The sequence below is a fragment of the Octopus sinensis genome, linkage group LG4 (genome assembly GCF_006345805.1).
Source record: "Octopus sinensis linkage group LG4, ASM634580v1, whole genome shotgun sequence".
Lineage (NCBI taxonomy): Eukaryota > Metazoa > Mollusca > Cephalopoda > Octopoda > Octopodidae > Octopus > Octopus sinensis.
In genome coordinates this window covers 49,293,915-49,321,414 of record NC_043000.1, presented here as the reverse complement: position 1 = coordinate 49,321,414, position 27,500 = coordinate 49,293,915, and the positions used below count along the sequence as shown (strand labels likewise).

The following is a 27,500-nucleotide window of genomic DNA, read 5'->3' as shown; positions in this document are numbered from 1 at the left end:
GCTCGAAATGAGGAGTAGATAGGCAGCCGACAACTGATAAAGAGTCGTTCTTTATGTTACTTATCCTGTTTTTCATTTGTTTGTCTCGTTGTTTGCGTATTCAACTCATTTGTTTTCGTATTTCGTGTTGTTTACTATTTGTGACGTCCTGTACCCATATATGCACACACACACACCACACACACACACACACACACATACATATTTATAATCAAGTCAAATAAACGAACACTGAAAATAACAATAACAACAAAAGGACTTCCACATAGAATGAATTAGTTGCCATCCAATAAAAATAGTGAGTTTTTAACGTTTCGAGCAAAGCTCTTCGTCGGAAAGGAAAAAGGGGAAAGGGAAAAGTGCAAAGAAGAAAACAATCATCATGTGTGTGTGTGTGAGTATACATATATTACAATATATCTGTACACACACACCTATGTATATCAACATACACACAGATACATATATATGTACAAACACACATATACATATGTACCTTTTATAATTACATCTACTTCTATACACATGTGCGAATATATGTTTGCATGCATTTATTGAATATATTTTAAATGAAATGTTTGAATCGCTTCCTTCTGCAACAATTTCGTTTTTTTTTTCTTGCACTGAAGAATTTTTTTAATACGCTAAAGCTATAAAGGGACCCGAAGCGACCACTGCAGTCTGACTTTTCAGCGATATACATACGTTAAATATGCCTTATAGTTAAAGATTTTAAACCAGAGTTATTTCTATTGCATAATCTGAATATTTTTAATAATATCACTGGATTACAGCCACGGTAAGAAACCGGTTTTAAATATTTCAGACGATAAATTTGACCACTAATGCTTTTCAGTGTGGTATAGTATGGTTCTTAATCAGAAGAAAATTAGTTTACATTTATCATGAAGTGATACAACTTGATGCACTTTTAAACTGTTAAAAGAAAATGCACCAAGCATAAACAGATGTAACACACACCTTTCTCTCCCCAATCTCTCTCTTCATGTGTACGTAACATAGATCTTTCTCTCCCCACTCTTTCTCCATCTCGTACGTACGTACGTACTTACGTATGTATGCATGCATGCATACGTACGTACGTACTTACGTATGTATGCATGCATGCATACATGTATTATGTATGTATGTATGTATGTATGTATAAATGTTTGCACAAAATTTAAGTCGTGTGTGTTTTAACGGAGTTGGATTTTTTAGTCAAGGCTGCGGTGTAGGTTTGATAATAGTTCGCAATTAACCAGTTTCTCGGGAAATTTCCAGTAATTGCAGCGTACAAAGTAATTTCTTTGTCTTTCATTGATAATTAAGAAGAAATATATATTTCGGGCACACATGATTAAGCTTATATTTGTTCTCAGTTATTACATAATACAGAATATATAAAATATAAACAGAGGAAAAAATATATATTGCATCTTACCAAAGACACATCCATAACCATTGTCAATGATAAGTGTGAAATAAATACAATAATGAGATTATAGTATCTAATTTTATTTTGGCTAGAAGGCGGGAGAGGGAGCACTAGTTGATTATCTTATCAAGAACGATATTCCTTAACCTGCTTCATAATAAGGCAGCCATAACAAGATAACCTAAAGATCTAATTTCCACGTGGAAATTCTGCTGATTTATCACATAACACAGTATCACGACCATAAATCTTTCTGCCCTACGAATTTCCGTACAAATATATTCTGTTGATACCGTCTCCTACGGTGTGGCTTTGAAGTTTACTATCGGAACGACTTTACTTTTAAAAGTAACTTCACTGAAAATGCTGTAATAAAAGTAATTAGAAATAACATGATAATATTTCGGCGTCTTTGATGTAGAGAGAGAGAGACACTGCCTAGATTATTATGTATCTAATCGATTTCTATACAGTATACAGTCATCCAAAGAGATAGGATGATAGAAATGATTTAACTGTTTATTGATAAGCTTTTTCCTGATGTAGACGAAAATATAGTAACGGGATTATATCTGTATGGGTATGTGTGTGCTTGTGTGTACATGAGTGTATATGTATAGATACGTATACATGAATATATAAATCTATATATATTCACACGCATAATATGTATATGCATACTGTTCTATGCATGTATATATACATATATGCCTCTGTCTCTCTCTCTATATATGTATATATATGTATGTGTGTGTTTGTGTTTTTGTATATGTATGTATAGATGTACACACACATCAAAGTATATATGCATTGTGTATACGCCTAGATATGTGTAGGTGTACATGTGACTATATATGTATGAAAATGCTTGTTAATAAGTACTTATATATATGTACATGCCAGAATGCGCGTATATATATATATATATATATATATATATATATATATATATATTATATATATGCATATAGGTATTTATATACATATAGACACATTTATTCATCCATACACACACGTCTAAGACGTCACAAGCATGTGCTCGAGTAGATATACTGCACACAAATTCTCATATAAGTGGCAACACGAAAGTAATACACACACACACAGAAACAGATACATATGCATATTCGCATTTGTAACACATCGTAAATGAATCCACTCAAACGGATATTCACAGAATATTTCAGTAAATATATATATACATATATGTATGTATGTAATATATATATATATATATATATATATAATATATATATATATATATATATATATATATATATATATAATATATTATATATATAATATATATATATATATATATATATATATATATATATAGATATGTATGTATATATGTATGTATATATATATATATTATATATATGTGTATATATATATGTATATATATATATATATATATATATTATATATATATATATATATATTAGCGAAATTATTTTCTTTTCGAGTATCTGCCAATATGATGCCACAATGTCATTGAAATAACTTCAACAAGAGAAGACTACCTATAATCTTCCGAATGTCACTTGTTATCCATCCAATTTAAAACTCACGGTCGTCATTTTAAGAAGGTATCTCCTCAGAGGTATTCGAGTGGATATAATAAATCTATCAAAGCAAATGCAACATTTCAACTAGATATAAAAGGTTATTGCTTGATCAAAACAGAAAAATTCTCTATCTTGAGGTGATATTGCTATTTCGAGATCCAAATGACATTTTCTTTTTACACTTTCATATTTTTTTCCAACCTGTATTCAAATCGTTCTTTCCTGGTTAAATATGTTGTTGTTGCTATTGCTGTTCGTTAGCTCTTGGTAAGCCCTTAACTGGAGAAACCTTTGACTGAAGGTGTTGAAGCCGTGACCATATCATCTGTGTTTTTCCGCATATATTTAGACCGCATCGCACAATTCTAAAGGCGACTCGAATATACATACACAAACACACACCCACATACACATATATGGCAACATTTCAAAGTTAGTTTAAGAATAAAAACTAAAGATTTATTGATATGAGTATAGCTTCAATGTATACACACACACACACATATACACACACGTATATACACATACGCACGCACACACACAAATACGTTTCTTTGATGTACTGGTGTGAAATAAAAATTATGTCCTTCTCGATGGGATCTAAACTCAGAAAATGTGATGGAAATATATATTACAATACATTCAGATTGATGCAACATTTTTCTGTTTCTCCTTAAAAACAAAAACCATTTTGTTCTATTTTGTTTTTCAGAATAATTGACTAATGAAAATTTTGATTCCCTCCTCCCGCTTATTTGTAAAAGATGCATCGAGTCTGCCTTGGAATCAGAGCCGGAATGACGAACAAGGAGATTTCAGACTACCACAACGTCGGCAGAAAGATGGAGGAAATGGTCACAAAGGAGCTGGAAGATTCAAGATTCGAGTGAGAATCGACAGCAGAGAGTAAAACCCATGAACAAAGATCTGAGGCCGGAATTCGTGGAGGAAATCCAGGAGATCATCAACAATGACCCCAGCTGGTCTATGCGAGCCATTTCAAGGGAGAAAGGAGTGAATGAAAAACTCATCAGAATAGTGGTGTGTGAGAATATTCGCTACTTTTCACATAAGATGAGGAAGGAACAATTTTTGTCCAAGGTAATGCAGGGAATACGACTCAAGCACACCAAGAAGTTGATCAATAAGTTGAAACACTCAGTGAAGCCAGACATGCTGTGATCCTTCTCCAACGAGATATAATTTCTGCCAAGACCAGAACATCAACTTCCAGAACAAAAGATGGCTAGCTGTCTCACCCATAGTCGTGCCAGAGTCATGCAGACGAAATTTCCATAGACAATCATGGCCTTCGGTGTCATCAGCAGTGAAAGTGATGTCAGATCACCCCACTGAATGAGATAATGAAATAATGAAAACAATGTCTGACCAGGTAGCCGTACGTGTGGCAGCTTGATTCTGTGCCCCACCACACCAGCCTGCAGAGACAGGCCTAGCTGTCGGAGAATTTCTTCGATCACACAGCACCTGACATTTGACCCCTCAACTCGTCTGACTGTAAAACTCTTGACTTCTTTGTGTGGATCGTGGTGGAAAGAGAGACCAACAAATCTAACTGCAACATGAAGGACGAGATGAGGGCATTGGGGGGGGGGGCTAAAATGGGAGATAGTGTCGAAGGCCTGTGGACACTATAATATTCAAATATAACCTGCATGGTATCACACTCTATTACATTTCGTTTCTTTTTCAACTATAACTTTTAACATGTTATATAAGCAGGTATTCGTCAGGATTTGCTGCAAATAGCGACGCTTATTGAAATATAAGAGAAGGCATTCCTGTTACGGAAAATGAAAGTCTACAAATTTGTAATTTATTTTCTGATGAAATATAAGATAATTTATAACTCGAATTAAAATCTAAGCTGTGTCTTTCTGCTAAATCCGGATATGAATTATACATACGCAGATGGTTTATCATAAGAATAAAACTATCCACACAAGTTGAAATTTCCGGTCAAGTATATATTAAAACAAAGACTGGAATTAATGGTATTATTTTTAATAGTGTAGTATATGGGAAATGCATTTTATGAACATGAGCATTGATATTAATCTTAATTTCATGAATTCAAAATTTAAAAACACACACGCACACACATTAAAAATATAAGGTCAGAGTTGTAAAATATGTAATGTTTTCTAAGAATATAAAAATATAAAATCAAAAAACAATCAAAGAATACTAGAGATACTTCTCTTGTGTATATTTTGTCTCATAATAATACAGAGGTAGAAGATAGATACTCTATTAAGACTGCTGACTTGCAATATTTTAGCAAGTATTTACCAAGTATTTCTATAGCTTTCAAAGATCAGATTTTCCTTATTGTAAACAATCGGATTTTGATGTCTTCCATGAATTCAATAAAAAAATCTATCTCTATTATATATATATATATATATATATATATATATATATATATATATTATATATATATATATATTATATATATATATATATATATATATATATATATATACATATACTTATATGCATACACACACTTAAGACTGTGTATAAGCTGCTGATACATTACATATACTAATGTAGACACGTACACACACACATATAAACTATCGTGCTCATTTCAGCGGAAACTGTCCAAAAATCAATATTTTAAATCTAAAAGTACTAAGTATTAATTGTGCGTGCGTATGTGTGTCTGTGTCTCTGTATGTGTATGTGTGTGTGTGTGTGTGTGTGTGTGTGTATGCGTGCCTCTGTGTGTATCTGCGTTTGCTTGTGCGTACACATGTGTCTGTTCGTGCGTACGTCTGAGACGCTGGGTCTGGGTATTGGGTGAGGGGACGGATTGAATCTATTCTCACTTGTGTATCAAGAATACTTTTTCTCCAATATAAGAAATGATAGATATTCGCCTAGCAGCTGAGAACATAAAAACAAAATACACACGCTGTTGTGTAGTGAGCCGTGTCAATGACTGGATCGTGCAAAGACCAAGCAAAGTGAAACTGATCGTATTTAGAATTATTGATGGTGGTGCTATTTTTATTTGACAATAAAATTCAGTTATTCTCTTACCGATTCTCTGAAAGTCTCTTTATTACAATTGTAAAGGCGTTTATGCTCTAGTCTGAAAACTTCAGTAATATCTGTTCGCTCTGAAAGGTTTAATTTTTTTTATATTAAGGTTTCTCATACACATTTACACCACTGTTTTCAAAGCAACGCTTTTTAATGGCGTCAGGGTATGGTATGTATGTATAAATCTATGTAAGGATGTGTATATACATATGTATGGACTATGGATGCGTATGTATGCTTCTGTATCGGTGTACGTACTTATGTATATATGTACATTTCTATGTATGTCTATATATATATATATATATATATATATACGAACAAATATCTCTCGACACACAAGTAAGTATGATGTATGCAAACACATACACACGCACATAATATATTTTCTTGTAGAAGTAAATGTATGTATGCATGTGCATACGTATACGTATATATGTATATGTAAATGCTCCATGCTTGTATGTATGCGTATATATATATGTATACATATATATATATCTATCTATCTATCTATATATATATATATATATATATATATATATATATATATATATATATATATTATATATATATATAACATATGCCCACACACCTAATCGTCACTTTGGTCTCTAGCAGTGTGATGATTTGTCATATAATATATCCTGAGATGATGATTTTCTAGGTGGTAGCCCTTGGGTGGTAATTTTTCAGGTAGGATGAGAGTACGGTCAGGTAACTGACGTACTGATACCCTCACTCCACCACCATTACCACCACCACCACCACCTAAGCAAGCACCAGAACAGAGCCATCAATATAACCGAAACCGTCATAATTGCCTTATTATCTGTTACTAACAACTCCACTAACAACCCCATCACCAAAACTCCCACAATCAGGCCCTGGTACAACTGACACATCTGCTGGAGGTATTAAGAATATAGAGCGTGTAAATACTTACCTATATACATAGAAATCCCCACATCTACTGACTGACGCTTTGTCTATCTTTTCTTATATCTGAAATTTTTCACCCTTTGCCTGTCCTTTGTATCACATATGATACACTGGATATATAATCATTAGTCGTTTATGTATCATAAGTTACACATTCCCAGTTTTTTCAATTACTAGAGTAACTTTATATTATTCAGAACGTATGCAACAAGAACTTACTAATAGTCCGAAAACAAGTATGGACATTTAGGACAAATTTATGAAACTACTGTGGACAGGCAAAGTGTTAAATATCTTTTTATCTTTTATCTTTCGCTTGTTTCTGATACTTAGACTGCAGCCATGCTGGGGCACCGCTTTGAAAAGATTTTAGTCGAACAAATCCATCCTAGGTCTTATTTTTCGAAGCCTAGTATTTATTTTATAGTTCTGCAATGCCGAACCACTTATGTACAGGTACGTAAACACAACAATACCGGTTTTCAATCGGGGGTGGGGGACAAACTCACGCATATATGTATATATAAATAAATCCCCCCGAAAAGAAGATGAACAAACACAAAAAACAACAACGCGATTTGGCCCCACTTGCAAGGTCATGTGCTGTTTATCTTGATATGAGGTCACCATGTTATGCACATATGGTTGTAATGCAAGTGCCTAGTGTACCTCTATCAGACAGGTAGTCATGATGGGTATACTGGGCTTCGTATATTTTGCTCCAGTGTCACTCTGATGGCATGCACCGCTCTCTCACTCAATAATAATAATAATAATAATAATAATAATAATAATAATAATAATAATAATAATAATAATAATAATAATAATAATGATAATAATAACCCTTTATACAATTGACACAATGCCTGAAATTTATGGGCAAGAAGGCGAGTCGACTACATCGATTCCACTACTTGACTGATACTTATCTATGATTCTGGAAAGAGAAAAATGATATTCAAAGGCAAAGTCGACATCGGTGAAACTTGAATTCAGAATATAAAGAAGGACAAAATGTTGTTGCGTATTTAATCCAACGTGCTAACGATTCTACCAGCATGTGTGCTTTTAAAATTAATAATGATGGTGATGGTGATGATTACAGTGTACATATCCTCAAATAGAAAGTGAAAGAGACATAAATTTTAATTACTTACGATGTTTTAAACATGAAAAATATGAAATATGAATTTCGAGATAAATTAAAATCTATAAATGTCTTTTACATTATTGTAGAAAGACTGGTAATATTAATAAATATCCTCAAATGTACTTTAAATTATTCAGTTTGAAAGGTGGAGAGTCAATATGTCATGGTGTTTGTAAGCAACGAGTTATTGATGAGATGTTATCGTACCATTTTCTTCTGATATTCCTTCCAATAATAGTTGATAACATAGATATTTGCACTCTGAGTGTACCATTTGCAAGTCAGTGTGTTCAGTTGCCAATAACATTTGCCGATCCGTCAGCTGTTTAAACATTTTCAAAAGACCGAGATGACGTTAGGCCAACTCAGCTACCATGATATAATGCCTCATAATTTTATACCGATATTGTCAGTGGTTTTGATGTATTTGAATGATTTTGGCTAAAATATGGCGAATTCTTCCATGAAATGCTTGTTGGTAACATGACAAAAATCCTCTGATGTGATGCATTATTTGATTTGGAGAGTGAAAACGAGAGATGTAAATCATTTGACCGCAATGAATCACTTGATTTCTAATAAAACAGACATATAGTGTTACTGCAAGTGAATATTGATATGGGAGAATGTTGTACTTCATTTCACATAAAACTGAGTTTGATAAAAGTGTGTTTTTAGTTATAAGAATATTTATCCGTCTGTCTCTCGCAGAGTATTAACAGTAAGATTGTTATGCATTTAATACTTAAGTTCTGAATTCAACAATAAAGAATAAAGCATTGAATCAAATTACTTTGATGGTGAGATAATAATCAAATAAATCTCATATTTTGGTACAAGTTGGAATAAGAAATGTTAGTGAAATGAATACATGTTCACAAATATATATTTCCATCGTAGGTCACAAATTATTTAAGTTAGTTGTCGCCTCTATCGGAACTTTGTTTATATATTCACTGCTAAATTACATTTTCGCAAATACGACTTCCAATTTATCACCCTAATGTTGCACAACTATCATTCAAATATTGTTTGCAAACAGGAAATTTGTTTATTATAAATATTTCAAAGTCATTAACCGTCACAATGGTAAATTACAGCTTATAATATTATATATTATTACAATGAAAAATTATATTATTCATAACAAATTATAATTAAGGTAGTCACCTGGCAGAACCATTGGCACGCCGTACAAAATGCTTAGCGGCATTTCATCTGTCTATACTCTGTGAGATCAAATTTCTTATAGGTCCACTTTGCCTTATATCCTTTCGAGGTCGATAAAATAAGTACCTGTTGCACACTGGGGTCCACGCAATCAATTTATCCCCCCCCCAACAAAATTCCAGGCTTTGTGTCTACAATAGAAAGGATTATTAAATCATAATTACTATATGCTGCTTTTTCGAAGACTGGGTCTTTGGATGGGATTATGTCACTTTATGAAAGCCACATCTAAAAGATTCTTTAAAAATTAAAATGATGTTCGAAGATTAAAAAGGAAACAAAGTATCAGTTTCTGCTCGAATCTGAAGGAAGCAATTTCAACAAGAAATATAAATTGTCTCAGTTTATCATTATCTGTATTATGTGAAATATAAATGAAACCAATTTGGAACCGAAACCCAGTGACTGTGCGGCTACTAAACCATGACTATTATAACGGTCATTGTGAAATATATAGACTGTATTCCTCGATATTTCGGCTACAGAATATCATGCACATAGTAATTATTTGTTCATGTAACTTTGATCTATTTTTTTCTAGATTTTACAGGTGGGTTGAGAGACATAGTGTCTATAAATATTTACTTCTAACTGGAAAACAGCAGAGGAGAAATGATTCGTATTTCTGACTAAACGATTAAATTTTAAATATGCTTCAAAAGCGAAGTACTCAGACGAAAATGGAAGCAGTTCATGGAATTGCCTTTAAAGTGACATGATTCCAACAAATCACGCAAGTCATAATCTCCTTCCTGTGTCTTTCAGAAATTTTAGATTTCGATCAAAAAGCCAGACGCAAGGAAGATTGTGCAGTAACATCTAACATTAAAGAGACGTATAAAGCAATGAATTAAGTTTGTTACTTAAAATGTCTCCTAAATGTCACTTAAAAGGCGTAATTATATGAATATATTCGTACAAACCCACACGTACAATATAATACATAAATACACACATGCACCTCTTCATAATTATTATCCCCTGCACGAAGTTATAAAAAACATGCTAAGCAACAATAACTTTTCATCTCATTGCAAAACATGAAACAAGCTGTCACTAGCATTAGTTAATAATTAGTTCGTCCATCACATTTTATGTTCTATGATTTCTTCCTCAAGAAATTGAATGGAACCAATTACAAGGTTTTAGAACCTTATAAGGATTTCTCTATAAATGTGATTATCACCTTCATTAACCCTTTTGATTCTTCATGTTAGCGAGGGCGCTAAGGCAGGTTACCTTGTTAAAAACAGAGACTAACTCTGCCTCAAATTACATCCTATCATTTAAGAAAAGAGCTCATTCGATAATATGATGCTGACTACTTTGTATTTTTGTTATATCTTGTTATATAAGCATGGTAATTATAGCAGAAACTGATTATGGATGGTATAGGGTTAACGGCAGGATCTCTTTATTTGCTTCTGATATAATTGTCTCTTTAAATGCGAATGTATGTTTTCAATTAAATTCTGATCTGATGAACGAGGAAGCTAATCCACGATCCCAGAAGGCCGCCAACCATATGAAAATAAACAACCTACTTAATTCGTGAACTTAGAATAGGATTATTATCATTCTGCAAAGTAATCCGGTCCTTTTGAACATTTAATTATGTTTCTGTCTGTTAAATATTACTTATACATTAACAGAGTTTGTTTCAATGCTATCTTGAATACAGAATACATCTATGGATTATTTTAACCGAAACAATATGAACCGAAGGATGTAATCGAGTTGTCTTTATATCCAATATCTTCGTAGGTAAGAAAAATTGGGATCAACTGCAGCAGTCTTGTTAGAATTCCATAAATGTCTGAGTTCTCTCTTTAACTAACGCCGGCAGATACAACTCATAAAGCTGATATTACTAAATTTTAAGGAAACCAAATAGACTTCTTTGCAAAATAAATGATTTTAAAAAATTAGGCACGCGCTCTCTCTCTCTCTCAGACGCACATGCAAATTCACTCATGCAAGCGCACTCACAAACACACATACTCGTATTCACTCACACACAAGCATGCATATACTCACACACTCACAAACACACATATACTCACACACACTCACAAACATACATAGGTGAAGGCTATAGTCATTTTAATCCCTCCCACTAATGGATTGGTACTTATGATATTGATCCAAGAAGCTTCCGTGTTATTTGAATTCAAAAGGATATACATAAATGTTGTGCGGAAATGTATCCGGTATTTTAGGAAAGCTGTCACAGGAATAAAAGTGACAGGAAATCAAAGGAAGTTGTTACAAGTAAAAAAGGTAGACTGTCATAAGAAAACTTCAATAAATGATTTTTTTAATATCTTTTGTTTCATTTAGTATATTCTTTTCTACTATAGGCACATGGCCCAAAATTTTTGGTGAGGGGCCAGTCAATTAGATCGACCCCAGTACGCAACTGGTACTTACTTTGTCTACCCCAAAAAGATGAAAGGCAAAGTCAACCTCGGCGGAATTTGAACTCAGAACGTAACGGCAGACAAAATACCGAAATTTCACCCGGCGTGCTAACGATTATGCCAGCACGCAGACCTTTAATTTCTTTATATTATTCAAAAACAATGAAACACTTTTTAGACCTTTTTCCAAGCTAAGATTTTTAACTGTTTATATATGATTTATTTTCCTAGTGAGCTTATTTCCACTCACCAACCTTCTACCTTAAAATGAAATTAAATATTTTTAAATTGTTATTTTCGCAACTTTTAACTCGCTTTTATAATGTTTTAAACTACATCTCAACAACCAAGCCTTCAGTAGGTCAGTGACAAAAAGCAAAAAAGTAATAACAAACTTTTGTTTTATGCACATCAGTCATTTATATTTTTCTTACTGGTTTACTTTCTTATATTTCAAAATTAGTGACTCCACATTTAAGCTTCAGTGTTTGAAAAATTGAATCTTTCATAATTTTCTTATAAAGCGGTAGGATTTCTAAAACAAATTAAGCAATAGTTTTCTGTATTTTCATCATAATTTTGAACTTCAAAGCAATTATTTTTAACTTGTGAAGTGCGCCAGTAAATTATTTGTTTGAACTTTGTGTTGCAAAGTCTAAAAGCTAGAAAACTTCTTGGATATAAACTGTTTATCATCTATGATAAACAGAAATGTAGAAATACATATTCAAAACTTGGAAAATACGAACTGAAACGAAATACCTAGTGCGTGAGTCTGTTAGCATAGGGCACGCATACATTCGCCCCGTTATATAATTTAGAATACTATTTATTTTGAGACTGAGAGATTGTCCGATAGTACATAGCAAGCTATAAAAGCTCACCCGACAACAGTAATATTGTAAGCTTGGAAATTATGGTAGTTCAATATTAAATCCACTTTATAATAACTGATACTTATATCTCGCTGGATGTAATACTTTTTGTATTGATCCCACCAATTAGCGGAACTGTACACTATACATACATATTTATATACACTCATATATATATACCTACCTATACATATATTCATGCATATATATTTATATACATATACATAAATAGATACACACATACAAACGCAGGCACACACATAATACAAATACGTATAGGTTAGATATATACTATGTTGGTAAATGTCTGAAATTTCTCCAATGAAATTTATGCACATCGAATATTAGGATGTGAAATTGAAAATTTAGATGATGACGCTGATAGTGTGGAAACCATTATTCCAAAGAGCAATGAAGTGTTCATAACTTATAAACACTTATGTTGATTATATATATATACTCACTCACTCACACACACACACACACACACACACACACACACACACACACACACACCTTTAAACATAAATATGATAATATACATAGATGCATTTATATTAGTATGTGTATATGAAAAACGTATGTGCACATGTATCACACACAGTCGCACATATGTATATATAAACATAAGAAACTCACACATAAGTATATATAGATAGAGAGAGAGAGAGAGTGGCAGGGAGAGAGAGGGAGGGAGAGAAAGAAAGAAAGATATAGGACAGATAACAATCCACGAATTCAGCTTAATGCGGCAATTTATTAGCAAGCAACTTTAAATATGACCGCTTGCTACTAAGTATACCATTCATATTTAGTAGATAAACATGAAAGGTACAAAATGATTGATGTCTACGTCTAATGAAGCTAGCCCAAAATTATTATCTTTTTGTTTTATTCATTTATCATAAAGCTAAAAACAAAGCTTTGAACTTTAAGAAATTAATTGAAAGAAAGGCTGCTATAACCATTGATACGCAAACGAACAAATAAATTTATTCTAAATAAAATCACACTAACAACACATCCGTGAGACACAAACATCGTTAAGTTCAATCAATTTTCAACGGTGAATTGTGACAAACCAGCGACAGTTACCTAAGCTGTAAATGTGTTAACGTATTTAATCGCCAGCGAAGTATTAACGTCTCAAAACGATACACAAACATGTTTCTTAGTTAAATTGTAATTAAAGTAACACAAATATACCGGATTTCTGGTGTATTTTTATGTTGGTTCTCTTGAAGGTGATCTTGATTTTCAGTTTGGCTTAAATTAACTCAATTATACTCACACTAAATTATATTGTTGAATTTATAAAATATTGTAATGTTAAGACTATATATCTAAGGAAAATAATAAACGCTTCATGTAAATTAGTAGTATGCTACCGCAAACTTGTCTGTATTACATAATTGCCGTGAGATGAGGATTTTGAAGGGGTCGTTTATTGGGAGTTACTGCAATATTTATTTTTTCTTTTACAAATCTTTATATATAAAAGTGAAGTTGTGTGGTGTCTGTCTCCTACGATTTAGATTCCTAACTACTCCCACATTTTGCGGTGCAGTTTAACCAAAAGCGGGTATCTTATAGTCGTGATTCATATCGAGCCCTTCTGGGTATTAGCGCGTGTCTACGATGAGTCTACGATTTAAAAAAAAATTTACCATAATTTTTTTCCATTTTGATGCATTTTTTGCTATTATATAAGGGAAGTAACTCTCTAAAAATGCTTATATAGTTATTTCCCTTACAAACCCGAGCAACGCCGGGCGATACTGCTAGTTTATGCTATAAATGTGTAATAAGACTTTTTTTAATTTACCGAAGGAAAATTGTTTGCTTCTGCAGAAAGCTTTAACCTGAATAAAGCTCTGCTGCCATATTTACATACATAGTCGATCCTGAACATTCAGATCCATTTACCATTTCTTATAATAAAATTTTTGGAACAATATCTTTTCTACTCATTGTAGAAGAATACATTAAAAAAAAACACCGACACAAAAATGAAAGCAGCATCACATATTTCATTAGATGTTAACTTAATTGAATGGACACCACAAATGAAAAATGTAAAAGAACTTCAAATATCATTCTGGTATCGATTCCACTTTGCCATCCTTTACCCTGGTAAACACCGAAACCTCATGGGATACAAAAACTACACAACATTAGATACAAATACAAGCTCGGGCTGCTAATATAACGCACAGTACAATAAGCCATAGAATGTGAGAATTACATTGTATTGTCCTCGATTAAGAAGAACTGTAAATTTTGGAACGTTGTCGTAATAATAAACAGGGAAAATATAATTGATAAATGGAATTTAAAATGCCAATAAGGCGGCGAGCTGGCCGAATCATTAGCAGCTTGCCATTCGTCTTTACGTTCTGAGTTCAAATTCCGCCGAGATGGACTTTGCCTTTCATCCTTTCGAGGTTAATGAGTTAAGTACCAGTTAACTCATTAAATAATTTTCAATGAAATAATTTTCCCCCTCCTCCAAAATTCCAGGCCTTGTACTTTTAGCAGAAAGGTGTATTACAACACATACTCATTCTTTTAGTCATTGGACTAGGACGACGATTATGTTGGGTCACCGCCTTCGAGGGATTAGTCGAGCAAGACACAGAAGACACTTGCCCAACGACCTGCGTAGTGGGTCTGAACGTGAAACCAAGTGGCTAAAAAGCGGTTTCCTTAATCCCACTGCCATGAATGAATACATACGCACGTATGTACGTGCATACATAAATACGTACGTATGTACGTAAATTAATACATATATACACAAACCTATCATAGATAATGACTGGACAAGAACAGTCAACGTCGACCTACGACGGACAGCCGAAGATATATACGTGTAGACAAATGTGCATGAGTATATATATTAGTATATACATGCACACACACACACACACATATATATACGTTTTTTACCTTAATATTCATCTGTAAATTACTGCATGTGCCACTGTTGAGGATACTAAGTGACAATCAGTATATGAAGATCCATATTTGCAATAAAATAACTCTCAACATTTCGTTTATAGAAGAGATTATGGAGCAAGAATAATCTATGTGTTAACTTGTTAATTATTATCGGCTTAAGCAAGTTTAAAGCTTAAAAAAATTAGGGTATGATCTAATTCCACGATTCAGATTTCTACAGAGTAGATCTCTCATAAATATGTATAAACGAATCGAAGGACTGTTAAAAAAAAAAAAAAAAGGAAATACCGTTCCAGCATCGCTCAGAAAACGGCCTTGATATACTGTTGGAAGTCTTCTTCCAGGTCCCCACTATCTCTTACATAGGGGAGAATTTATCACGTCAAGTTCAAATAAAACTTCATGCAATATATTCCCTTGAAACATATTCCCAGTATTTTATGTTTATTCAATCTCAGCGCTGGTGACATTAGAGATTCTAATTGAATATATTATGTAGGAAAATTTTAGTAATGAGCCAAATCAAAGTGAAATGATACAACCAAAATGCAGGAAACAAGGTAAAATGAAAGAAAAACAATAACATAAATAGGCTAATTTATAGTTTAATGTGAAACCTTAAGATCTTACGTTATGTTTTATGTGTTACCCTTGATAAAGCTAAGTTTTATATTTCCATAAAACAACAGATATGTCGTAACAGTCCTTGTCATGGGAGATATTATTATACGCCGGATTTTGCTACTCAAATATATCAGATGTTTTGTAAAAGTAGGGAGAGAAAGTGTGAAACAAAGACAAAGAAATATGAAATGATATGTAATATTGTAGATAAAATATAAACGTCGATTAATTCTACTGCTGCCGTTTGTGGCAATTAAACACATTTTTGAAAACATTAACAATAATTGCTACCGTTTATTCAATAGATATTAAACCTAGTTTAGAGACCTGCTGGCTTTCGCAAAAGCCTTGATTTTTCAATAGAAAAATCTTTGAATATAACTACTTAGCTTAGTTAGCATCAAAACAAATTGCAACATTAATCTATTTGCAAGATCGGAATTATTCATTTATTTTGGAAATCTTTTTAATTTATTTATTCATCTTTGTTTTCATTATGAATCATACAAAGAAAGGTCACTTGTAAATGGATACAGGAATTATTTCCTAATTCAACCATAAAAAATATTTCTGCACAAAAAAGGAAAAGATTACTAAGTGTATTCTAAATTTAGTGCCGGCTATAGAAAGGAGTGTATGTAATAAATTGCCATTTGTTACCACTATTGCTACATGGTTATGAATTATTGTTGTTGATGTTGGCGTTGGTGGTGTTGTTGGTGCTGCTACAGTTGTTATTGCGGTTTCTGCAATACTATTGATAAATTGATTTGGCTAAGCAATCGATCCGAGAGTGACCGTTTTTCCACAATGACTACATATAACTAGCGCCAATATGCTTCATTTCCTTTTCACTGAAATGTCTGGAAGTATGGATAAGTACATAACTTTTAGTAATGAAATCACAACAGAAAAAAACAATAAAAAAACAAACGATGTCAATAAAAGAATTTAGATGTATTTTGAGCATTTAATGTGTCTAGAGTAGAAGTTAATTTAAGAACAAAGACCCGTTATAAAACCTCATGTCACTCCTACTTTTTCTTTACAAAAATATCCTTGCAAATAATAGGCTTTTTCCTAGTGTTTCTTGTAATGTTTGTGCACTTTGCAAATCAACTATGCTAGATTTATAACACAAAAATCTCCAAACGGAGAAATTTCAGAAATATAACAATCATAGAAACGGAAATTATAACTGGTTTTACAATCGGACTTTAAATAAAAAAATAAGTAAATGTTATATTTTTTGAAATTGAAGAATGCAGAAGAAAAACATATTTCGGAACATACAAATGTAATACCCTTCTGAAAAGTACGGTGCCTAAGCATGGCCGCAGCCACAAAGCTGAAACATATAAAAGAATAAAAGAATGCATTTCATATGCACACGCATGCATGCACACACACATACATACACATATAAACAATACAAACACGTAGATGTAAAAATCTATTTTGCAACCACTGGTTTCTCCTTCTATCCTTTGCATAGAACCTTAGCGAAGTGTTTTCTTCCTGAGCTCGTGTTTACCAAGACATCGTAATTTGAATTGGGAAGTGGGGGAACTGTACAGAAGTTCATCTCATTCCCCCCCCCCCCTCTCTCACACTCACACACACACACAAAAGCATAAATTAATTCTGCATACTATAGGCATAAGGCCTGAAATTTTGTGGGAGGGGGCTAGTCGATTACATTGCATCAGTCCCTGGTGCTAGACTGGTAGATATTTTATCGACCTCGAAAGGATGAAAGGCAAAGTCGACCTTGGCGGCATTTGAACTTAGAACGTAAAGACGGGCAAGATGTCAGAAAACATTTTTCCCCAGAGTGCTAACGATTCTGTCAGCTGGCCACCTTATATTATAGAAACACTACACGTAAAATTATATGATAAATTTGAGCATATATCTTTTTAGTAAAATCACACTTTAGCATCTCTGTGAAATGCTGTGGTATTTCTTTGTAGCCATAAAAGAGGTAAACTAGATTAGCTATAGCACTTTTGCTACTAAATCAGAAAACGTTTACTAAATTCCTTTGGCGTTGTGAAAATAGTTGCTTCTACCTATTTATTATATGCACAAACTAGGATAAAAGAAAAGTAGCCTATTCTAATCTGTATAAAAATACGGGCGTTGAGAGCTGGAAAAATTGCTGAGCAGTAGCACTAACATCGCGTCAGAATAAATTTCTATTATGATTTTGTATATACTGTAATAAAATGTTATTAAGCAATTTAAGAAAAAGAAAAAAGAAAAACATTTGGTTCTAAAAGTACATGCTCATAAGTTTACTACTCTTTCCCTCCCACTGTCTCTGTATATATGTGTGCGTGCGTATATGTACACACAAACACACATACACACATATATATATATTCACCAGCGTAAATAACAAAGATATTGTGGTATTAGGCATCGATTTATATTATTTTGAGTCAAAGATGTTTTTAGCCATTCCATAATTAGAGATAGCTGAAAATATTGTCAGTCTGAGTACTAGGCTCAATATAACTGTTGGCAGTACCCAAGCATGGGCCTAGTCAGATGACTGATGTTATGAAAAATGTAAAGAAGATTAAAAAATCCATTTTTATTTCCTACATCGTACGTAAAAATTAACTCGATCATATTCCAGCCAATTATTATATTGAAGATAATAAGTGAAGTTAAAGAAGACTAATATAAATTTCACAGGAGATGAAAGAAAAGCACTGAAAATATCACAGTCAATAAAAGACGAAATTAACTTTCAAAGCTCTCAATCTAGAAGTAACCAAGTAGCATAGCAAATATATGAAATTTGACTTCGTTATTTATCGTTGCATTAAATTCATTTACATCTTTAGCAAAATCTGTTTGAAATAATATTAATTTCGAAAGTTAGGTAAACATTTGAAACGGATGAGGACATGATTATAATGACATTTCTTATCTTATCATAATAGCTTTCATTGTTGCAGAACATTTTTTTATTGATGCTATTGTAACTCTCTTCGGTACTTTCAGGGTGACAGGGCAAAGTCAATATTAGAAAATTAAAGCAAGTTAAAGCACCTGGCCTTCAATGAATGAAATTACTTTAGGAATCTCAATCAATCAGTCAATCAATAAACCAATCAATCAATCAACCAATCAATTAATCAATAAACCAATCAGTCAATCAATCAATTAAATCAGCTTTTACTCTCCCACTGATGGATAATTACTTAATATTTCTCCATGATTTTCGCCTTTGTGCATCCAGTGTCCAATTTTTGCTAAATCGATTCTATTCAACACTGTCTTTTTAATTGTCGTTCTCTGTATCTTTTGCGGTTATACTGAATCCAGTTTGTTAGTATTTTTAGTCCACCTATTGTAATCATTGTCAATAAGTTTCCCGTCCAATTCTATTCCAACAATTGTATAAATCAAGACTATTGAAAAGGTTGCAAGACGCAACGAAAATTTTAGGCAAACGAAAATAAGAAATAAGTGGAAATTTTACCGGTGAATGTGTTACATTATAACGTACAAAAAGAAAATGACTCTCCCCAGACACAACAGAATATGCTTCAACACACGAACTCATATAAAGAATCTTGCAAACCAAATCCAAAAACGAAATGTGTAAATCTAATTATTTTATTTTTCTTTGTTTATGGATCAATTTCAGCTTCAACGGTATTACTAGCAAAGCACCTTCGTGGGCATAATAAGCTGTTCTTAGTTTGCTTGTTAGGCTTTGTGTTCGGTTTCATTTTTGTTCCATAAGAAATATTTGGATCACACATTAGTCGAAAACCTGTCTTCTATAGCTTCAAGGTTTAAAGAATCACTAATAACTAAAAATATTTAAGATCGAACATATCTCCGCAGTGTATTACAGTGGTATGTAGAAAAACTGATATTTACTAATCTATAAGTTTATCTCAGTATGGTTAATCGATTGTGTGAGAGACAACTAATTAAAAGGCCTTGAAACAGAATCGCCCATTGATACCCTAGTTTGCATATGGCTCACGTAACTATTTCTTGGTGGAACAGTCTACAAACAAGTAATTATATATCAAGAGAAAATACAAAAGACAGCAGTATTTATCAGAACAGTTTGATCATTATTTCATTAGATTTTATTGATCGGTGTAAGTCTAAGTGTGAAATCTATAGTTAGACTTACCATAAATATCTTAGTATATTCCAGTTTTGAAAGCTTTCAAAATTGCAATATACTTAAGCAAATGGTGAAACATTTTAGTAATGGGAGATGAAAATAGAAATAAGAAGATAAACATTAAACGATATCAAATATTATCTTCATTAATATAAAAATCCACTTCTGTAGCAAAAATGCATCAAAAGGCAATGATCCTATTCCCCCATTTGCTTTTCCGAATGAAAACAAAGCAAAAAGCAAAAATAGTTTCTTTTAGATAAGATTCAAAATAAGGAAAATTGTCTGATGTTGAAATATATTTAGAAAAAAAGAAAATGTCTTGAGAATTAGTTCTACTTAACAGTGAAGTCTAAGGAGGAGTATAATTAATTCTCAACATTCGTATTTTCACAGATAAAAACCTCTTTATGGCTATAGATAACGCAGCATTTTCACATCTAAAAGAAATTAGAAACGTTACACACACACACACACACACACACTCTCTCTCTCGTACGGAAATGAAATAGGGACTTAAAAACTAATCATTTTTGAGAGAAGAAAAAAGAATCCATTGAAAGCTGTTAAAAATCGTAGTGATCATTTTCGTTTTATAAAATCATTATCAAGCATGAAGATTATTTGTTAAACGGAAAGTTAGAGAATATCAGTTATAGAATAGTGATAGAAATATATTAGAAACTTACATAGAAGAATTTTTTTTTATAAAAATAAAATACTGTTCAAAGAAAAAAAATCTACAAACATTTGTAATACTTCTGTTTTAGTAATATTTAGAATTACTTGGCTCAGCATGATCGATGCTTTTAGAATAGAAGATGATAAATTTACTAAATATATTCTGACATAAAGGACATATTTGTTAGATTCTTATACAGCTAGCGCGGTGAAATATAAATTTTGGAACAAAAACAAAGGAAATATTGATAGAAATAAAAGAAACACAATGAACACTGAGAAAGAAATTCATTTATGATAACAGATATCAACAAAATATTATTATAACACAATGTAATCAGTTATAGAGGAAAAAAATCAGAGCTGCGTGCTTTCATTTCAAACGTCCTATCGTTTGGCGTCAAGATTTTGAAAGCTTGGAGGTTGTGTAATCGAATGAAAATGATTGGGAAACAAGGAATATAGAATCAGTATATTTATAGGATAAATGGTCGACCGACCGACCGACCGACCTACCTACCTACCTACCTACCTACCTACCTACCTACCTACCTACCTACCTACCTACCTGCCTGGCTAGCTAGCTAGCTAGCTACCTACCTACCTACCTACCTAGCAAGCTACCTACCTACCTGCCTACCTACCTACCTGCCTGCCTATTTTTCTATCTATCTATCTATCTATCTATCTATCTATCTATCTATCTATCTATCTATCTATCTGTCTGTCTGTTTGTCTGTCTGTCTGTCTGTCTGTCTATATGTCTATCTATCTACCTCGAAACCAATTATATATATATACATACACACACACACACAATATGTTGACTTTTGCTGTATATCCCTCCCACACTTTTGATATAAAAATGACAGATTCACTCACTGCTTTATTGTATTTCGTCTCTGTTTCACTGTTGAAAAGTAAACGATTCTGTTAATCTGATCTAGCAAAACGAGCGCCATTTTTATCCATGCCCATCTGACGTATTCATCTCTCTTCTAGTTATTACAGATAAATGCCATACTAGGTATGTTAATCATTGCTATTCCTAAGAACTGTTGTCCTTTGATATCTCTTTACTTACAGTCAAACAGAAATCGAAAATAAATAAATGGATGTAGTGGTCAATTACTTCTGCTGTTTCACTAAATTTAACTTAAAGTTAAAAAACCGAAACTAAATTGGCCTGCGATATATTTCAAATGTTAACGTCCATAGTTTTGCGAAAGGTTGCATATTGAAAATGAAAAGGCTCTAAATGGGAAATAAAATCTAGTTAAAAACTTGGATCACCGAGAGTTTATGACTATACTATGTTATAGCAGCCTAGTTAGATTGTGAATAATTCCATAAGAATGTTTAAGAATAATGCTATCCTCCGGTTAAAATGATTTGAACACCAGCAGGCTAACGGCGCTCTCATTAGTTTTATAGTGCTTATCTTACTTTTAGCAATACCTAAGAGGTAGCTGTACCCAGCTGGTGAGAGTTAAATCTGCAACTATAGAGATAGTGCTGAGATTGCGTCAGCATACGAAACTCAAATATTTGGGTTTGTGGTCACTTCTATCGGTTGCAATGTGGTCACTTCTATTTATACTCTCGCTTGCTTATAAATTAATTATATACTTTTGTTTTGACATAGTACTGTATCGTTTTAAAGGAAGATTCAACAGACTGTTGTGAGGTTCAGTTCTTTCTTAAAGAAAAACCCTAACACATGGCTGAAATATTCTGAGATATTTCGTCGTCGCAACACTATGCCAGTATTTGCCCAGAATATGCGCGAAGTCTATTGCTCAGCCCCCGTAACAAGAAAGCAAATGAATCGTTAAAGTGCTGCAAATGTAAACTGCAATGCGTCGAATACTGTGATCTACCATTCCAGCCATTTACACTAATGCTCAAGTGGAATTGGCAGACGATAATGAAAGGAGAAATTAAGCGACAATAACGTAGATAAATTAATGGTTTAACTAATTACATAACTAGATTTAGTATCAAAATGCTCTAGTCGTTTAATCGAATCAAACTCACAGGAAAACACAAGTAAAGGCCATTACAGAAGAATTCTGGTTTAACTGGAAATGACTGATGTAAATTTACTCGTATAAATAAATAAAGGAAAGACCCGTTAATTCTGAAAACCCTTTAACTATTTTTTGGGTCAATTTATTCTGATGAAAATGTTATTTTACTTGAAATTAATTCTCACTTACGTGCTTGCTATTTACTTGTGTTACGTAGAAAGCTGTGAAGGGGAGTTTGCAAACATTTATTTTCTCTGATGTATTTACTTCTTTCGATGTATTTATATTCTCACAGAAAATAATTCAATAAAATAAAATTGCTCTTGAGATTTGATTACGATTTAAAAATTACATTTGTTTATGTAAGACTTCTAAAAGCAATATAAACAATGGGAATACTGTTTAAACAATTGCTACTCCATGACTTGATCAAACATTTTCATTACCGGCTTTTGACTACTGGCGTTCATTACTTAAAATGAAAGCGCAAAATGGCACCGAATATAAACGTAAAAAGAGGGTTTCAAAGTTAAAATCTTTTAAAATGTTATACTAATGAATAAGAGTAATTTTACTAAAATTATTAGTAATTGATTTAGAAATTCCTCTATCAAGCTCCTCCTACAAAGGTGACGCCTACTTTATCAACAAGCTTTCCCCAACTTTGTGAAGGGTTCCTCTACGTCATTTCCTTCATATGTAGAAATAACAGCAAGATATTCCTGGAAGTACTCGATGAGCGAGGATGGATATACAAGACAATTTAGTTAGATGTAACGAGACGCCTTGATTACGGCTGCAATGACTGAAACAAAATAAAACGTCAATTGTTTGATTTAGTGTCACGATAGTTAAAAGCAGTTCCTCAATTCCTGATGCATTTCTGCTAAAAAGAAAAAGGAAAAATGTTCCGTAAATCATATGATTGTTATTTATTAGATGGATCTTTAAAATGACATACAGCTTTCTTCCATTATGCTTGTTTTCATTAGAATTGTTTTATGATTACAAACAATATTTAAGGTATATGTATATCGCCATGTTGATTCGTTAGCTACTGCACGCATTTTTTTTCTCTCATTCTTTCTGTGTTTTTCTCTCTCTGTGTATCTTTCTGTTGAAGAGCGTAGGCTCGAAACGTTAAAGACTTGTTTTATTTATATTTCCTGAGCGCCATACTAATACAATTGTTCGTTTGTTTTCCACCTGCCTTCGTCTTTTGTTTATTTTCATAAAGCTTCACGTTATATATATATATATATATATATATATATATATGTGGTGTGTGTGTGGTGTGTGTGTGTGTGTTTGTGTGTATACATATACCTACGTACATGCATAACTTACGAATATATACGTATGCTAATGTATGTACGGAAATATATACATAGAAGTAGGTATGTATGCTCTATGATTATATATAGAAAAACCACACATGTATATCTTCATGTATATATGCCTACATGTATATATATATATATATATATATATATATATATATATATATATATATATAGGCATGTATATATTTCTATTTATGCATGTAAGTAAACATATTTTTAAATATATACATTTGCACATTCATTTATTTTTCTCTCTTTGAATCTATACATACAGACATAAGACAGACAGATTGACACCCATACCAATAAATGTGTAGCAAGAAAGAAGGATAGAAAGACGACAGTAATAAAGAATTCCTTTTAAAACAACAAACGACAGTTAAAACCTTTCCTCAACATAAAATAACTGTTGAATCCAAATTTGTACTTTATTGTTTGATGGACTTTCTTATACAGAACTGGCATTCCAATGAAATCTTATATGACGGACTGGAAAAATTAACTAGAAAATATACACGTGTTACAGTTATTTCGCAAAACGAAATATTACAGAAAAGTACCGGTTGCTTTTTTTCAAGGGAAATCATGTATTAAACGGATTTCTATGATTGATTCCAAAATACATTTTCAACTGTGAAAAAAAAAATTGCAGGAAAAAGAATCGTCCAGTTATTCATAAATCAATGTCAGATTAAGAAATAGAATTCATGGAGTCGATCTGTTTGACTAAAGGGTTTGCTCCAGCATGGCTGCAGTTAAATGACTGAAAAAAGTAAGAAAAAAAGATAAAGCATTATACATATCGTTGCTGTTATGTTAATCTGTCGTATGTCCAAATTCGGACAAATGCGTTTTTTTTTCAATATTTATTTTCGCTTGCAATAGCCAGTTCTTTTGGTCAAAGAATCGTATCCGTATGTCCAGCTGGCTTGGATGGCAAGATATTAAACATTGCCAAAGTGTAGGAAAACGGTTTTGCTACGGAATGGCGAAGCTATTTTTTCGTTTACTGAAAAAGCAACGTTTTAGAGTTGCGACACTTTGCATAACAGCAACGATATATATATATATATATATATATATATATAGTAATATTAGTAATATTTTTGGTAGAAATGACTAATTGTCCCTCTTAGCGTGTGGCATGTATGTATAATGCCATCTGGCATGTATGTATAATGCCCTCTATATATAAATTAATATGTTCAATAAGAAATAATTATTTTCGAAATTTTTTCTCTTATGAGGTTTTCACGCTATCTACCTGACAATTTCTTGTTAAGTTTTCCTTATTAAGTAGTTGTCCTTAATTGCTAAATATATATATATATATACAGGGTGTCCCCAAAAAATGTATACACACCTTAAATAATTGTAAATTTGTTATTCTTTGTAAGCCTAGTACTTATTCTATCGTTCTCTTTTGCCGAACCACTATGTGTATACATTTTTTTGGGACACCCTGTATATATATATATATATATATATATATATATATATATATATATATATATATATATATATACACGCGCATCTACCTATGTATCAATGTATCAGTATATACACATACTTGTCTTTGCATACGTATATATTTATAAATATATATATATATATGTATATATATATATATATATATATATGTTTGAATGTGCGACTGTATATTTCAGTTCGTACGCATGGGTTTTATGTAATATCGTCTGGAGTATATTGAAAGAGTATACGTATCTACTTCGAAGAAAATTAAAGTAACCGAAAATTAGACTCGCGAACCCATTACAAAATCTTCGAGATTTCGAGTTGACACCCTTGCTTTTGTTTGCTTAATTTAATCATTATTTTAATGTTTACCTTTTCTCGTTTCGAGTATAATCTTAATTAATTAAAGTTATAGAGCTCTTTCACATTAAATGTTACAATTTATTGGGTAAGTGCAGGCATACCACACTTAAATCCTTTCACGTTCTGCCGTTTTCGAATTAACGTCGCTTTTTAATGGAAAAGGTAAACCCCTGCGTCATTTGATTTATCCGACATTACATCGGTCTCGCGAACATATTTATAAGCATATAAAAAAAAATAACCCCTAAAAACCAATTCTAACTTGGAAATTCAAATAAAAATACAGGTGAAAATATGTGCAAACCACAAGTTAAAATAGATATGAGCTAATCATTTTTTGAAATGTTTCTTTTTCGCATTACATCGTTATTTTTTTTATTATTATTTAGGTTGCATGTCAAGGTACAAGTTGAGACATGCCACTATTTGGCAGACAAACGAACAGTTCATCTGAAATGTTATACTTCGTTGCAGAATCTAAGCTTGTATAAACAAATGATGTATGTAGAGAAATTGAAATTGCCTTGGTAACTTCGATCTGAATTAGGTAATTCATGACAGAACAATTATACATTGCTAGCTTACAGTTGTTTATATCGAACGCAAAGCAGTACTGAACAGAACTGACCTGACTAGTTGGTATCACAATGTGTTGGCAACGCGGTCAAATTATAAATTAAACAGGTATATCACAATGGTAGTTGTTTTACTCAATCATTTCAGATTTGTTTGAACTGATTTAAAATCAAATGTAGTCAAATAATGATTCATCCACTGTGGTAACTGATTGAGAATAATGTAGTTCACGATATTATCCTTAAATTTTACTTAGGGTTAGCAGTAATTTGAGCGATTTGGCTGCTATTCCGAGAGACCAAGTCAATCTACCACAATATTTTATATCTCATAAGGCGGTGAGTTGGTAGAAACAACACGCCGGCGAAATGCTTAGCAGTATTTAGTCTGTCTTTACATTCTGAGTTCAAATTACGCCGAGGTCGACTTTGCCTTTCATCCTTTCGGGATCGATAAATTAAGTACCAGTTGCATACTGAGGTCGATCTAATTGACTGACCCCCTCCCCAGAAATTTCGGGCCTTGTGCCTAGAGTAGAAAGGACTATTTTATATCTCATAGCTGTTCATACGTTGCTGCCTAA

General features: G+C 32.5%; 1 protein-coding gene and 1 long non-coding RNA gene across 11 annotated transcripts in view; one reads left to right on the top strand and one right to left on the bottom strand.

Annotated features, from left to right (window-relative positions):
- The window catches only part of LOC118762946, a 33,151-nt gene extending 28,469 nt beyond the window's left edge, over nt 1-4,682 (top strand). The window contains exon 3 of the long non-coding RNA XR_004998699.1: nt 3,722-4,682. This is a non-coding gene — a long non-coding RNA (uncharacterized LOC118762946). The remainder of the gene's footprint in view (nt 1-3,721) is intronic.
- Nucleotides 1-27,500, bottom strand: part of LOC115210389 (bone morphogenetic protein 1) — a 2,987,986-nt gene that overhangs the window by 2,580,201 nt on the left and 380,285 nt on the right. The gene's annotated exons all lie outside the window — the stretch shown is intronic.